Here is a 15,796-nt window from a genome sequence, read left to right as displayed (position 1 = left end):
TCACAGCTGGCACAAGGTTCATCACGGAGTTTTGTTGTTCTCTTGAATTCTTCCGAATCTTTAAAAGTAGTGTAAGAACAGAATGATAATTTTCAGCATGTTGTAAATTTCTTACGAGTAACTTGTTCGGTAAGTTTTATGTCGCTTCTTCAGAGACTAAATATGGAATAGTTCGTTCTTGTGAAGTGAAAAGCTTCATAAGCTGTAACAAGAAAAAAAACAAACACCTCATCCCAGCCTTCAAAGACATGTTATCTTGGGTATGATATAATGAATTAGAAGAGAGAGAAATTGGATAAAAAGAAATCTGTGGCTTAGTAAATAAATTACACTGCAGAATGACGTAGGCTTAAACTATTACAACCTCCACGTGTAGGCTTTTGTTCCTTCTTTTTCGAAAATCTCAAATAATGCGAAGAATATATGCCAGCTAAGGTCAGTTAAGAGATACACACGTGACCTCCTAGAAATTTGTCATCCAAACGCATGGGAACGCCGCAACCAAGAGCTTGTCTACTCCAATAAAACGTAAATTCGAGTATGGATTTCCTGCGTTGATCCATCTTAAGGCTATTTCATCATGAACGTTGCTTATTTCTTCGAATTTTACGCTGCTGGTTTAACAAGAATTAAGAACAGATGATGCAAAATGTGAACTAATATTGTCTGCTTCTGCTATCTTTGTGGGACATAATATCTTCTATATTCCATGTGTTTTTACAGTAAACGTCTACTCTATCGACATTAACTGAAACCGAAATCAAACATTGCTTCCTTAAGGCATTTATAACTTTTCTTACCTGTGTAATAGATCACGTCTTCTGAAATCGTTTTTATTTTGGTTTGTTTGGAATTTCGCACAAAGCTACACAAGGGCTATCTGCGATAGAGGGAAAGCATCTAGTAATCACCACCCACCGCCAAATCTTGGGCTACTCTTTTACCAACGAATAGTGGGATTGACCGTCACATTATAACGCCCTCACGGCTGAAAGTGCGAGCATGTTTGGTGCGACGGGGATGCGAACCCACGACCCTCAGATAACGAGTCGCACGCCTTAACCCAACTGGCCGTACCGGACCATTAACACAAACTATTCACTGGTTGGCTTAACTTTCAAACAGTATTTCAACAGAAATTCTAAATTTAATATACCATAACTTACGAATAAACTTACTTGCAGATTTATTTGCTGTTTAGTCAATAGCACACTGACTGAAACTAAAAGGTTGAACAATTGCTAAATTTTATACATTTTTATTTCAAAAGAAAGATAACGTTTCGAGCTCGCGAGCTTCGTTTGATCATACAGTTTTCAACACTGACGCATGCGTAGAATTCTAAGAACTACGTATATAGTATTTGGAATGTCGGCGATTGTTCGATCTTTTATTTAATATATTTTGTTCGGCTTTCACTATACTTGTCTTTCAACTATTCTTTCATAATAGTTTCGATTTGAGTTGAATTTTCGAGTTTTTTTTTTTTCTCGAATTTGTAAATTGTAATATATTTTTGCAAGTTCAGTGCAGATCTACATATTGTTGTTACGGCCATTAAAATACAAAAATACAGCAACTATCTCTCTTCTAACAACAATTATTCGTCTGATATTGTAGACACGTCACGTTACTAAGGGTAAAGCCATGGAAACAATAAACAATAATTCTAACCAATCTGATGTACAAACGGCGTATTTGATAGTTTATAAAGTTATATCTTATGAAAATGGTTTCATTTTGCAAAATACCTTCTGACAACATTTTTATTAAGACCAACCTGTGCTCAGTAGTTGTCATACAAAGTGTTATTACTATTATTTGTTACAATATTTTCTACATTGACGAATTTGGTTAAGTCAAGAGTTGTATTTAAAAAATTCGTTTGATTACTTCACGTGAAAAGTATTTGATTGTGAAAAATATGGAATTAAAGCAACAAAGATGATTATATTGTCTCTCTTTATTTGAATTGAATCCGTAATTCTGTACTAATATCCTTAAATTTGTTGTGGAATAAATAATTATTGAGGCATACCTTTTGTGTTAATTTGCATAATTCGCAATTACTCACTTATTGTATACTTACACTAATGTAATTGCAGTTGTTGGTCCTACGGATCTTTGTAAAGATGTTTATCCATATTGTCGGTGCGTATACGAAAATAATAAGTTAATCAACTTGTTATGAACATATTATAAAATTGACATCCTTGAACCTGCTCTATTTTATCAGTTATCCTGAGTTACCGAAAAGCTGCAATCCTCATAGTTGCCCAGTAGGAGATACGAGTTTTCAACACTTAATAAACCTTATAATAATCTTGTGTGGAGTATTTTCAATATTCATATCTCTTAAAACGTTTCTTCTACTGCTTCAGGAATTAAAGGTGAGATTTTATTTCAAACCGCCTAATGTAGGATATTAATGACAATTGTTTAGCCCATTATAAAAAAACTTTGATTTAAACACGATTACATAATTTTTTATTGGTGTTTATCGCATAAATTAAATGTCAGGGTTACCTGTTTAAAGTTTATTTTTTTATAGTGATTAAGTTAATTTTAGTTTGTCAAGCATTTTTTTGCCTAGAAATATACAGTAATGCAAGTGAAATATATGGATGTGTTGGACAAAGTATGTAACTTGTTGGTGGCGGTAAATTTGGCAATAAATGAACAGTACACACTTCGCTTATTTTAAAATAGTGTATATTTAAAACAAGTTATACGCACAAAAAGAATTTACACTACATGCATGTACATCATAGTTACATTTCAAATAGTATACAATAGAGTTATTTCTTTGTTGTCAATAAACTGCTTTAGAATCTAGTTGAAAAACTAAACTATCTTTATTTTTAATTTGATCAATAACAGTGTATAACTCTTTTATTTCTTTCACCTTTGTTGTTTCTTTTATAATAACAGTATCCTCACTTTTGATACACGTCTGCTGTTTTTGTGAAAGGCAGGTTCAGTGGTCTTAGAAAACGCTTTGACAAGACAAGTTATTCTCTCAGAATGTCAGAAAATTGCTAATCTCCCTTTAACATATTAACCGTTCGGCCATTCGTTCCTACGACGTTTAACTTTACTTTACCTAACCTTTGTTTGGCCGAAACTATCTTTCAGTTAATTAAGTTCGATTTTCGCTCTCTTCCAGCCAGCTCGCCCAGTAGTTGCATTTTTACACATTTTATTGGGGCGTTAACATCTAGATCAGCGACTTACAAACACAACGATCGTCTGCTTTTAACTCTTATTATAAAAAAAAAAAGTAATGAAATATAATCTCACAAAATAAATCAGTCAATACTGCTTACACTATCTTTTATGTCTGAAAATGTTGCAACAAACCAACAGCACAGAACAATACAGAAATTATTATTTTATGATAAAAACAATAAAGACACGAAAGATCGATTTTTTGTTTAAATAGGAGATTTAACATCATTCATATCTTTAAGGTGAAATTTAGAACGTTCTATATAGCAGTCGAGACATTATAATCAGGCCCAGCATGGCCAAATGATTACTGCGCTCGTCTCGTAAAATGATAACAGTAGCGGGTTTGAATCTCCGTCACACCAAACATTGTTTCCCTTTCAGCCACAGGTGCGTTATAATGTGACGGTCAATTCCATTATTCTTTGGTAAAGGAGTGGAACGGTGAGTGGTGATGACGAGTTTCCTTCCCTCTAGTCTTGCACTGCTAAATTAAGGACGGATAGCGCAGATGACCCTTGTGTAACTTTTGACGAAACTCAAAAACAAATATTATAATTAATCTTTGTTGACAAACGCTTATTTATATTTGTGTGGTATATTAATTGTTCTTCTATAGTACTTAATATTATTTAATTTCGGTAGTGCATAAAAGAAACATTTTATTAATGATATTAAATTACATGAGGGGATTCTGTGTGAAACCACCAAACCATGGCAGAGCCGACAGTCACCTGATTTTGAACCATCCATATAAATGGGAATGAAAGGATGGTTCGAAAGATGTTCGGCAAATATAAGAAGGTACTTCCAATTGTGAGTATCTGCCTTCTTCAGATAAGGTGACCAGTGGATACAGCAGTTTTGTGCAAGGACAGACCTAATTTAGTGAACTGTACCTGGATACGAAGGCCAAAAGGAACAATGGCAAACCATCTATTCTGAAAAAGCATGGGCCACTGAAGAAAGAAAACACAAACCAAGGTGGGATGCTGTGGTAGAGATCGAAGTTTTGAAGCATACAGTAAAGACTGTTGCAAACATTAGAGATGTAGAGGAGTTTCATGAGACTCGGTGTACAAACCCTGGACTGGAGAAGTGCGAAAGGCCGTTGTGAAGAGCTGAAGCCCCTGATGGTGAACTTCAAGGAGGAGGTGCTGGCAGATCTCTAGGCCACAGTGACTCGTAGTCCAGTTTTGGTGAATGAAGACACAATAGTTTTCTAGCATGAAACATCAACTTGCTCCCAAGGAGGTGGAAGAGAGGACAAGGAGGATGCTCAGTGCCTTTGTACACTTGACACATAGCGATTTGATGCGTGGAGTAAAGGTCAGCTTACAGTCAGTGATAAGCCCCAGGAACCTTGCTTCAGGAACCACAGGAAGCACAACATCTCCAAGACAGAGTTCAGGATGGGAATGAATACCATATTGGTAACAGGAATGCATACAAACGCTTTTAGAGCGAGAAAAGGTAAAACTTTTTGCTATGGTCCACTTCAATAAATGACTGAGGGCAATCTGTAGCTACCGTTCAATGAACCTCATAATCAAAGACTGTCACGAGAAGTAGAAGTCACTGAGATAAAGACTACTTGCAACTGCAGGGAGGAATTGTCCGCTAATGCCATTAATCTTTATAATGAAATGTGCGGCACTCAAGACACAGCCCTAAGGGACTCCAAGTTCCTGTGGGAAAGAATGGGAATTGTTGAACCCACACGGACTTTGAATCACCAGTTCATTAAAAAATGTTTAATAATGGCCACGCAAACCATTTGATTGGAAGTCTCGTAAGATGGCAAACCTCCACGTAGTGTCATAAGCTTTCTCTACCTAAAAATATAGAAACAATATGTTGTTGCTTAAGAATGATTTCCCGATTAACGTTTCAAGTCAAATCATGTGGTCCACGATGGAGTACTGTCATTGGAGCCCAAACTGTATAAGCAAGAGGAGATCATTTATTCCAAGGAACCAAAAATGAACAATAAAAATCCTCTGTAATGTCTTACAGAGACCGTTCGTCAAAGCATTTGAATGGCTGTTTCAAAGAATCTTGGAATCCTTCCCAGGCTTGGGAAAGTGAGAGGCAGTAGCATTTTGCCAAGCATCAGGAAAAACATTCTCCTGCCAGACTCAGTTAAAAACAACCAGAAGAATAGCAAGAGAAGCAGGAGAGAGATGGCATAGCATTTTATAGTGAATATCATCAGGTCCAACTGGTGTACTACAAGATCAATGAGGAGCAATCGTAAGTTCCATCAGCATAAAGGGCGATTATGGTCATAGAGACGATCAGCTCAATAGAAAAGAGGTGATTGCTCTGCTAGTATATTGATGACTAAGATATTGAGGGATGAAGCAGAAGTGTTAGATGCACGAGAAGACTTTCACCTAGAGTATCTGCAATTTTCTGGCCATTAGAGAACAAGATTCAAAGGGGCATAAGTATACTATCCACTGATCTTTCAGATCTGAAACAAAGAGTTCAAGAACATTGATATGAAGAGGCCAATAACTTTTGCAACACAGTCCTGAAGAGAATACATCAATGAAGACATTACAAATTTGGCCGTGTAGGAGGAAGTGGGGTGTTCTCCGAGACATGAACTTTTCCCAATCGCAATAAGGCTTGTCCATAACTTTAGAAAGGGGATGGGAGAATCTAACATCCTGAGCATGGTTTCATTTCTCGTGAAGAACCCATTGAAGGGACCACATATGAGCCCCATACAAGGTGTGTCAGAGGAGTTAATGAAGACATCATCCCCTAAAGCAATTTGATTAAGCAGCTTCGAGAAACAGCTAATGAGTATGATTAGCTAACTCCTGTTTGGAATGAGTGCAAAAACACCAGTTGCCCAGAAACAAGTGAAAACACAATTCCAAAGAATAAGATACAGAGAGAGAGTTTCTAATATGTAATGGTGCTAGAGCCAACCCCAAGGGTAGAGCATGAAACCCGACGATAGAAAACTAAAGATATGGATGATAATACTCTGATACAGGATTGTAAAAAATATGCATTGGAGATGCACAGCTTAGTCATCCAAAGCTGAAGAGAGAGATTTCACTAAAGTGTAAGTTCGTATTCCATGATGAAGCATGAACATGTTTATTGACACTGGACAAGTTCATGACACTCCTTGCTTGGTCGTTTTTGGGGCCACAAACTAGCGGGAGGAAACGCCTCAAAAACATGGCGAGAAAGATTCGATAACCTCTGGTGTAAAAAGATCATTGTACCACCTCTGAAAGATGCTGGCACAGAATGGGATTCTGAGGAGGATAAAAGGAAACAGGTACAATGAATAAGGGATGAGGAGAAAGAAATGGATAACGAAACCTTCTGATAATACCTTGACAAACTTCTACTAGACCTAAACGCTCAGGTAGGCATAAGAACTGTTTTTGATGAAGACTTCAGAAAAACCATGAGTAGTGGCACCAGGAGAAAAAGGAACAGGTAAAGGCTAGGAAGGGGATGGTTGGAAGACAGGAATCGGTGCCATGCTCGGCTCTAACTTAGACTAATGGGTCACCAGGTGAAAAACGGTGGATTACAATATGTAACAATTTTTTTTTTTTTTTTACTTCCTGGGTAGAAAGTATTATTTTCTAATTGCTTATGCCTAAATTCAATGGAAAAGACATATTTTTCTCCTCAAACTTTGCTTTTGTGACCTGAGTTCTCTCTACCCACTCCGCCAAATACGTGAAAATGATTTACATTACAGTCGCATATCTCGAAAAACTACTCACTTTTAAACATTTTTGTTCATTTTTGTATAACTTTAGTATAAATACATGTAAATGTCGATTCATATGTTGTTTCATTCAGATCTTATGCAAACGAAAATGTGCAAATTTGCCCGTTTTTACATAGAAAATAAGTTAATTTCTACATTTCATTATCCGTGTCACAAAAGCAAAGTTTGAAGGGAATAATGGCCATTTCTTGTACTTTTACAACATAAGCAATTAGGAAATAACACATACTATCCATGAACAAAATTTGTGTTACACAGTGTTATTGCCAATGTGGAAATACGGAGTGAGAGTACTTTCCCAGAAAACTCCTTCATGTTCGTGTGAAAAATCTCAGGCAAGAGATGGACCGAGGAGAGGTACTGCAACAGAATCATCACAGTATGACAAAGACAGGAATAGTGAATACCTGATAGATGAATGGAAGATTCGTGATCTGCCACTCCCACACCCGAACAGGCAGAAGTGAACCCAACCATTTTTTTGGTCCAGACACGAACAATCTATCCAATGTTAAGAGAGAGAGAGAAGGAAATGATCCATAGCACGAAGGAACGAGGCATACTGATGCCACCACCCAACTAAGAGGTGAAGTGCTCAACACAAACCCCAATATCAAGTAAATGAGGTAGGGAGGCAGAACTATGTGAAAGGGAAAGGCTGGGACGATAAGAAGTAGAATGAAAAACAAAACATCTCATGAGTTTTGTTTGTTTTGGAATTTTGCACAAAGCTACTCGAGAACTATCTGTGCTAGCCGTCCCTAATTTAGCAGTGTAAAACTAGAGGGAAGGCAGCTAGTCATCACCACCCACCGCCAACTCTTGGGCTACTCTTTTACCAACGAATAGTGGGATTGACCGTCACATTATAACGCCCCCACGGCTGAAAAGGCGAGCATGTTTGGCGCGACTCGGGCGCGAACCCGCGACCCTCAGATTACGAAGCGCACGCCTTAACGCGCTAGGCCATGCCAGCATCTCATGAGAAATACATTCCAAAAACAAAACAAATGAAAGTTGATCAGAATCCTCGGGAAGTGTGTGAGAAGACATGGCAAACTCGGTTGGGGTGAGGAGAAATGATCAAAATCCCTTTCAGACAAATGTTGCCCCATATAATGCTCAATCTTCCTGTGAATGAATGCAAATAAATATCTTGCTTGGTCGTTTGTACCTATGGCTTGAAGTATGGCATCACATAAATGAGAAAGATCCGAAGTAGTACTTAACGTTAACTTCGGAATTCGGGCTTGAGATCGAACAAACAAGTGAAATATTAAAACACGAGTAAATAAATTCTTTCAAAGTCAAAGCGGAAATTTCTTGAAATAAATAGTAAGTTACACTAACGTAAACCACTCTAAGCAGATCTTGAACAAAAAGAAAAATGTCTGAACTTCATCATTACCAAAAAAAAAATGATGTTTCGATAGTGGCACATAAGAGGGAGATACATGCATGCGTAACGTGACGGTTGTGTATTCCTATTGGTGGAAAGATGACGCATGATGATTTGCGTGGGAGATTTGTTGAAATCTTTGATTTCAATCAGGCCCGACGAGAGGGGGTTCAGGGGGGCCAATGCTCCTGGTTCCGGGTGTCCAGAGGCCCAGGAGGACAGCCTATATATAATGCTTTGCCAGCTTTTGTGTAAGGGGACCTTAATGCTTGTTGTCCTGGGGCCCGTAATGGCTCTCGACGGCCCTGATTCCAATAGATGGGTGCAAACGGCTTGTGGAATACGTTATAAAAAAATCGTGTATGGAGGGCAGAACAAAATGGGAAAAGCTAATTTTGTGAGAGGAGGAAAGTACCTTATTACAAGATTAGAATAACTCTGAGACTTACGGGTAGTGTTTTACAGTATTTTCTACATTTAACAATGTATAACAAATTGTTTATGGAAGATAACAACTTTTATTTAAATATGGGTATTTTTTATAGGAAGGCCAAATTGAGAAAAATGTTGTGTTCACTAAGAGGAATCGAACTTCTGATGATATAAATTCATAAACTTTCATCCATTTCGTCAGGAGTCGTTTAATTAGAAACACCGTAAGAAATATCCAGTCTGTTTTCTTTTGATATCAGTGTTGTTACACAAGCATTAATATTTGCTTTATCTTTTACACCTGTGCAATACAAATGACATATTTTATAATGAATTATATACTCTTCAAAAAAAGAAACGCAAAAGGGATATTTGTTTTATTTTAAAGAGAAATATATGTAGTAACGTTACAAGGTCAGAGTATGTGACGTTACACGTGTTAAGGCACTGATTGTCAGACCAAAATGACAATAAAAGTTGTGCACTTTGAATACGGAGGAAAACATTGGATTTTTTGGCAAAACGCATTCGTGTCCAATAAATCTGTTTGAGAGATCTGCATGTTCTGCAAGTGCAACATGTGCAAAATCCCTATAAAAGTGACAGGTTCTCGGTTTCCATAGCTCAGTGTTAAGCCACCGACACGCAATACAGTTACGCCAAGACTGACTGAAGCACAACGCAACAACGCCATTGGTTGCTTGGAAGCAGGCGAATCTCGATCAGATGTTGCCAGAGCTGTGAATGTCCACCCAAGCACTATCACAAGGCTATGGAATCGTCACCAACAACATGGATCAACTCGTGACCGTCCACGATCTGGCAGACCTCGTGTGACCACGCCCGCACAAGATCGCTACATCCGATTACGTCACCTTCGGGATAGGACCACCACTGCGACGTCTACTGCCTCAACCATACCAGGGCTGCGTAGGATTTCCGATCAGACCGTACGCAACCGTCTACGAGATGCAGGAATCCGACCTCGATGTCCAGCCAGAGGCGTCATCCTCACCCAGCAACATCGTCAAGCACGGCTGCAGTGGACTCGGGCACATCGGGCATGGCCTCATCGACGATGGAGGCATGTTTGGTTCAGCGATGCATCACGTTTTATGCTTCGTAGGCAGGATGGAAGGACCCGTGTTTACCATCGCCGAGGTGAACGTTTTGCAGCAAACTGTGTGCAGGAAGTTGACAGATTTGGTGGTGGCAGCGTCATGATGTGGGCTGCCATCGCCTACAATGCCAGAACAGACCTTTTGCACATTCGAGAGAATCTTACGGCTCAATGATACGTCGACGAGATTCTTAGGCCCAATGTGCAACCCATCATAGTGAACGTCAACGACGTTTTTCAACATGACAACGTCCGTCATTACACAGCCCGACTCACCACTGTCTTCTTGAGACACCACAACATCAACATTCTTCCCTAGCCCTCCAGATCACCAAACTTAAACCCCATCGAACATCTTTGGGACAAGTTGCACCGACGTCTGCGACGGCGACAACCTCAACCTCAGACTCTACCTCATCTTGCAGCAGCTTTGCAGGCTGAGTGGACAGCCATTCCACAGGATGTGATTCGTCATTTTCATCGCTTCTATGGGCAGGAGATGCCAAGCAGTTATTAATGCTCACGGAGGGTATACTCGTTATTGTCGTTGAGTGACGTTAAACTTCAACTAGTGAGCGTGGACTTCGCCTTTGCATACTTTGGATGTTCAGCAGTGAATGTGCAAAGTTTCACACATGTCATACCGAACTACCCGGAATAAACTTGTTAACAATTTGTCTCAAATTTTGCCTTTTGCTTTTCTTTTTTTGAAGAGTATATTTCAAGTTAAATTGTATAACCTCAAGGTGGTTCGTAACTTTAATGGTATAATTTAGAGCATTCTATACGGGATTTTGTTTATTTTTCACAATCTTGTGATTACATAATTTAAAAGCTGTTCTTTGTTTACATCACTGGTGTCAGAGCATTGAATTTTCAGTTACTCTCTAAATATACGTATATCATTGAGTTAGAATTATTACTTCATAATTGTAATATTAGTGATTATATTTCTTTACCAGTGTGCAAAACCTGAACAAAATGAGAAAAACTAATTTTGTGAGAGGAGGAAGTACCTTATTACAAGATTAAAATAACTCTGAGACTTACGGGTAGTGTTTTACAGTATTTTCTACATTTAACAATGTGTAAAAAATTGTTTATGGAAGATAAAACCTTGTATTCAAACATGGGTATTTTTTTATAGGAATGCCAAACTGAGAAAAATGTTGTGTCCACTAAGAGGGATCGAACTTCTGATGATACAAATTCAAAAACTTTCATCCATTTCGTCAGGAGTCCTTTAATTAGAAACACCGTAAGAAACATCCAGTCTGTTTTCTTTTGATATCAGTATTGTTACACAAGTATTAATATTTGCTTTATCTTTTACACCTGTGCAATACAAATGACATATTTTATAATGAATTATATTTCAAGTTAAATTGTATAACCTCAAGGTGGTTCATAACATTAATGGTATAATTTAGAGCATTCTATACGGGATTTTGTTTATTTTTCACAATCTTGTGATTACATAATTTAAAAGCTGTTCTTTGTTTACATCACTGGTGTCAGAGCATTGAATTTTCAGTTACTCTCTAAATATACGTATATCATTGAGTTAGAATTATTACTTCATAGTTGTAATATTAATGATTACATTTCTTGACCAGTGTGTAAAACCTGTTGAAAAAGAGGGAGTAGTAAATAATTGCTCATCTCTTGGATTTGAAACAAAAGATATCAGAAACATTAACAATCCCTTGATCAAGTCAAATATGACATATGAAGAATTTCTGCAAAAGTTTAAAACTCGTTTCTATGGAAGATCCTTATAAGAAGTATACCAATTTAACAAAAAAATGGTCATGGGTAAGTTTAAAAAAATAATATATACCTCATCAGCTTTTATTCGTATAAAGTTAAAGAAAAGTATGGTAAATGAATAGGGTAATTACACTTATTAATATTTGAATTCAGGTTTGGCCCGGCATGGCCTAGCGCGTAAGGCGTGCGACTCGTAATCTGAGGGTCGCAGGTTTGAATCTCGGTCACACCAAACATGCTCACCCTTTCAGCCGTGAGGGTGTTATAAAGTGACGGTCAATCCCACTTTTCGTTGGTAAAAGAGTAGCCCAAGAGTTGGCGGTGGGTGGTGATGACTAGCTGCCTTCCCTCTAGTCTTACACTGCTAAATTAGGGACGGCTAGCACAGATAGCCCTCGAGTAGCTTTGTGCGAAATTTCCAAACAAACAAACAAAAATTCAGGTTTGACGTTTTATATTGGAGTTGGACCGAAGTCTGAGTCCAAAGTATGAATGCTTAAAACTTTGGCATTCCACTCGTAATCCCAGGGTCGAATCCCCGTCGCACCAAACATGCCCGTCCTTTCAGCCGTGGGGACGTTATAATGTAACGTTCAATCCCATTATTCGTTGGTAAAAGAGTAGCTCAACAGTTAATAATGGGTGGTGATGACTAGCTACCTTCCCTCTAGTCTTACACTGCTAAATTAGAGACGGCTGGCGCAAAAACAAATTGCAATATCATTCTTTTCCAACCTTCCACAAAGTTTTAAGTTTGTTTGTTTTGAATTTCTCGCAAAGCTACTCCAGGGCTATCTGCGTGGGTTAAGGCGTCCGACTCGTAATCTGAGGGTAGCGGGTTCGAATCTCAGTCGCACCAAACATGCTCGCCCTTTCAGCCGTGGGGTGTTATAATGTGACGGTTAATCCCACTATTCGTTGGTAAAAGAGTAGCTCAAGAGTTGGCGTTGGGTTGTGATGACTAGCTGCCTTCCCTCTAGTCTTACACTGCTGAATTAGGGACAGCTAGCACAGATAGCCCTCGAGTAACTTTGTGCGAAATTCAATTAAAAAAAAAACACACCACTATATGTGATGCAAAGGACAGGCTGGTAAACCCATTGGTATTGAAAATATGATTTAACTTAGAAAATATACAAATGTTCAACATTAGAAACACCTTGCCACATTATGATCTATCAAGGAAAAAAAAATTAGTAACAAGTGGGCAGTGTGATTTATCTCATCCAAATACAGCTAATATATTTTACATCAACAAAATTTTGCATTAAAAAATAACTTGTCCCAGCAAAAATAGTCTCATAGTTCAGAAAGTGCTATAAATTATTGGATATTTCGATGTAAAAGGAGAAATTGGGAAATTACGAAGAATAAAATTACACCATAGAAAGACATCATTACCATGTGAACTTTTAAAGTACATTTGACCACACACAGGGTTACAACGTTTATAGAGCAAAGTAAGCCATGTGTCATTAGTATTGTTATGCTTCAAAGCATGCAATCATTAAAAAAAAAGGATTAATTTATGCATGCAGGCTTAGCTGAATTACAAAATTAAAGATTCAAAACTAACATTACATAATGGATGTATCTTGAATGTAACAGGAGAACAGAATTACTGTATAATAGTGTAAATATACAGTATAACGACCTTACAAAATATAAGGCTAGAAACATGTAAAGGCATAATTATTTTATTACAAGAATACAGTAATGTCTTTGTATCAGGAAACCAGCACACCACAGATTATAATGTTTTTTATTGTTTCAGCGCTTCAGGAATTGTTTTTAAAGCGATAGAAATTGATACTGGTAGAGAAGTTGCTATCAAGCAAATAAACTTATCCCAGGAAACTAAAACTGAACCGTTCTTCATTGAAATTCTAGAATTTAGGGAACACAAACACCAAAATATAGTGAACTACATTGACACCTATCTTGTAGGTGAAGAACTCTGGGTAAATGTTCATAGTCTTACATATTACTTTATTTTATTTATAATTTGACATGTTATAATGTATGGGTGAAGATACTGTCTTTATTAAATTAATTTGTTTAATTTTGAGCAACATAACAAATTTAAGAAAAGTTTTGTATGCCACTTTCACAGATCTGGTTTTTTCTTAATTGTGATTATAAATAGTTTTAGAGCAAGGATTGTGAGTTGGAGACACATCTGCTTCAGATACAATAATTTTTAATTCATTCCATATATGTATTTATATTTAGAATAACTTTATACTTGCATAATGTGTTCCTACCAGTACATTATCTCTCACCAGCATAAGGTTTATCTGTAACATTTTAGTTTATACCATTGCTTTGTTCATCTTCCCCGTATGTTAGGTGAACGTAGTTTTATGTATGGTTGTTGAAACTGTTTAATACAGGAAAAGTTGAGTTCAATTATTAGCAGCTTACATGATACAGTATATTAGGAAAAGCTATAAACATTAAGTAATCAAGTTTTTACACAAAACACGATCTTAATTTTTTATAACTGTTAGGAACCAGATCACAGATTTAGTCACCAATTATATAAAAGAATGTACTTGAAAAATGAAAATTAGAAATAGAAAAATTAACAAAGAGGTAGAAAAGTATTCTTTGCTAGTTCAACACCCTTAAAACTGAATTTAATACATTTATTTTCTGTGAACCACACAGCTTTATATATAATACAAATCCATCTCTTAAAGAATACTAAAGAACTATTGTTACTTTTTTCCAACTTCATGAATAAATTTTTGGAAGAATTTTGGTATAAGTGTTTTGTTAGAATTGTCATTAGTGACAGAAACCTAAATCAGGAAGTAAAATTATTCTGTGTTACTAGTACGTATGATTTTAGTAAAGAACAAAATGTAAGTGAAGATTTAAACTTCGTTTGTATAGATTGTAATGGAGTATTTGTCCGGGGGATCTGTGACTGACGTTGTAACAAAAGCTTGCATGAAAGAAGAGGAAATATCTGGAGTTTGTAGAAAAGTATGTGAGATTGATTGTTGTTAATTGGTATGTTTTATAGAAGAGATCCGATGATTGTATTTTACTTAAGTCTGTAGAATGATTATTTTATTTCCTTGCAAAAACTCTTATGACCTATGTAGCAAAAAATGGATACTTCCATAAACTTTCATTTCTACAGTGATAAAGAACAATTTAAATGATACTTCAGCTGGTAATAGTGTAATTCCACCTAAAATTGATGAGGTTATCATAGTATAAACTCCGTGAAGTTACTTGAACTTGCAAGAAGTTTCGTCTCCAGTGCATTATATGGAAACACATCTTCAACAAGTCTACAATTTATTTTTAATTTACCATTGGCAAGTTTTAACTGCACTAAATATCAGTCTGAGCCACGTTAAAACTTAAACCTTTGATATTAAGTGCATAGTATATTCCAAAGAAATAAATACCAGAAACACTTAAAAAATGGTTCAGCCTGAATTTAGGTTAAAATATTACAATCCTAGAATTAATTTTATACAAAGTAAAAAAAACAACAAAAACTAGTTAAGCTTGTGAAGAACACACAATTTAGATACTACTGCAGGCAATGGTTTAGTCTTTCAGAAGCGAGTGGAAACGTAAAATCTACCATTATGTTGTGTAAGTAATATTTCACTAATAACATTGTTTATATATAATAATAAAAAGGTTTGTCTCTGTGTATGTAACTCTGTATCTCCAAGAAGAAAGAGCACAGAGACTCAGCTTTTGCACCCATATTAATGGATCCCTGAGGGTGTCCATCTGGGTATTAATTATTCTTGTGTATCTTTTTAATGAGGTAAACTAGTGGAACTACACAGAAAAGAAGTATTTTCCTATATAACAACTTCTAATTTATGGAAAAGTTAATACATTTTGATAACAACAGGCTCAAACAGTGGTTTTTGTGTTGTGCTGTTTAGCAAGAAAGATATATAGGGTATACTTCCGTGTTAAAATGGTCTCAGAATACATACACACTGACATAATAATGTAGCATAGGCAGACTTAAGTCTTTACCATTTCATTATGAGTTGGGGCCCACATGCCGTGGAACAATGGCCAGTCTACCTCT

At 36.7% G+C, this 15,796-nt stretch overlaps 1 long non-coding RNA gene across 1 annotated transcript; it reads left to right on the top strand.

The window, feature by feature from the left end:
• The first annotated feature begins 13,118 nt into the window (after positions 1-13,118).
• LOC143258274 (uncharacterized) lies at positions 13,119-14,712 on the top strand. Its single transcript, XR_013032248.1, has 3 exons — positions 13,119-13,181; positions 13,496-13,682; positions 14,620-14,712. It is a non-coding gene; the product is annotated as an uncharacterized LOC143258274 (long non-coding RNA).
• Positions 14,713-15,796: the final 1,084 nt, after the last annotated feature.

The sequence above is a fragment of the Tachypleus tridentatus genome, chromosome 7 (genome assembly GCF_004210375.1).
Source record: "Tachypleus tridentatus isolate NWPU-2018 chromosome 7, ASM421037v1, whole genome shotgun sequence".
Taxonomy (NCBI): domain Eukaryota; kingdom Metazoa; phylum Arthropoda; class Merostomata; order Xiphosura; family Limulidae; genus Tachypleus; species Tachypleus tridentatus.
This window is presented reverse-complemented; position numbering and strand designations above follow the sequence as displayed.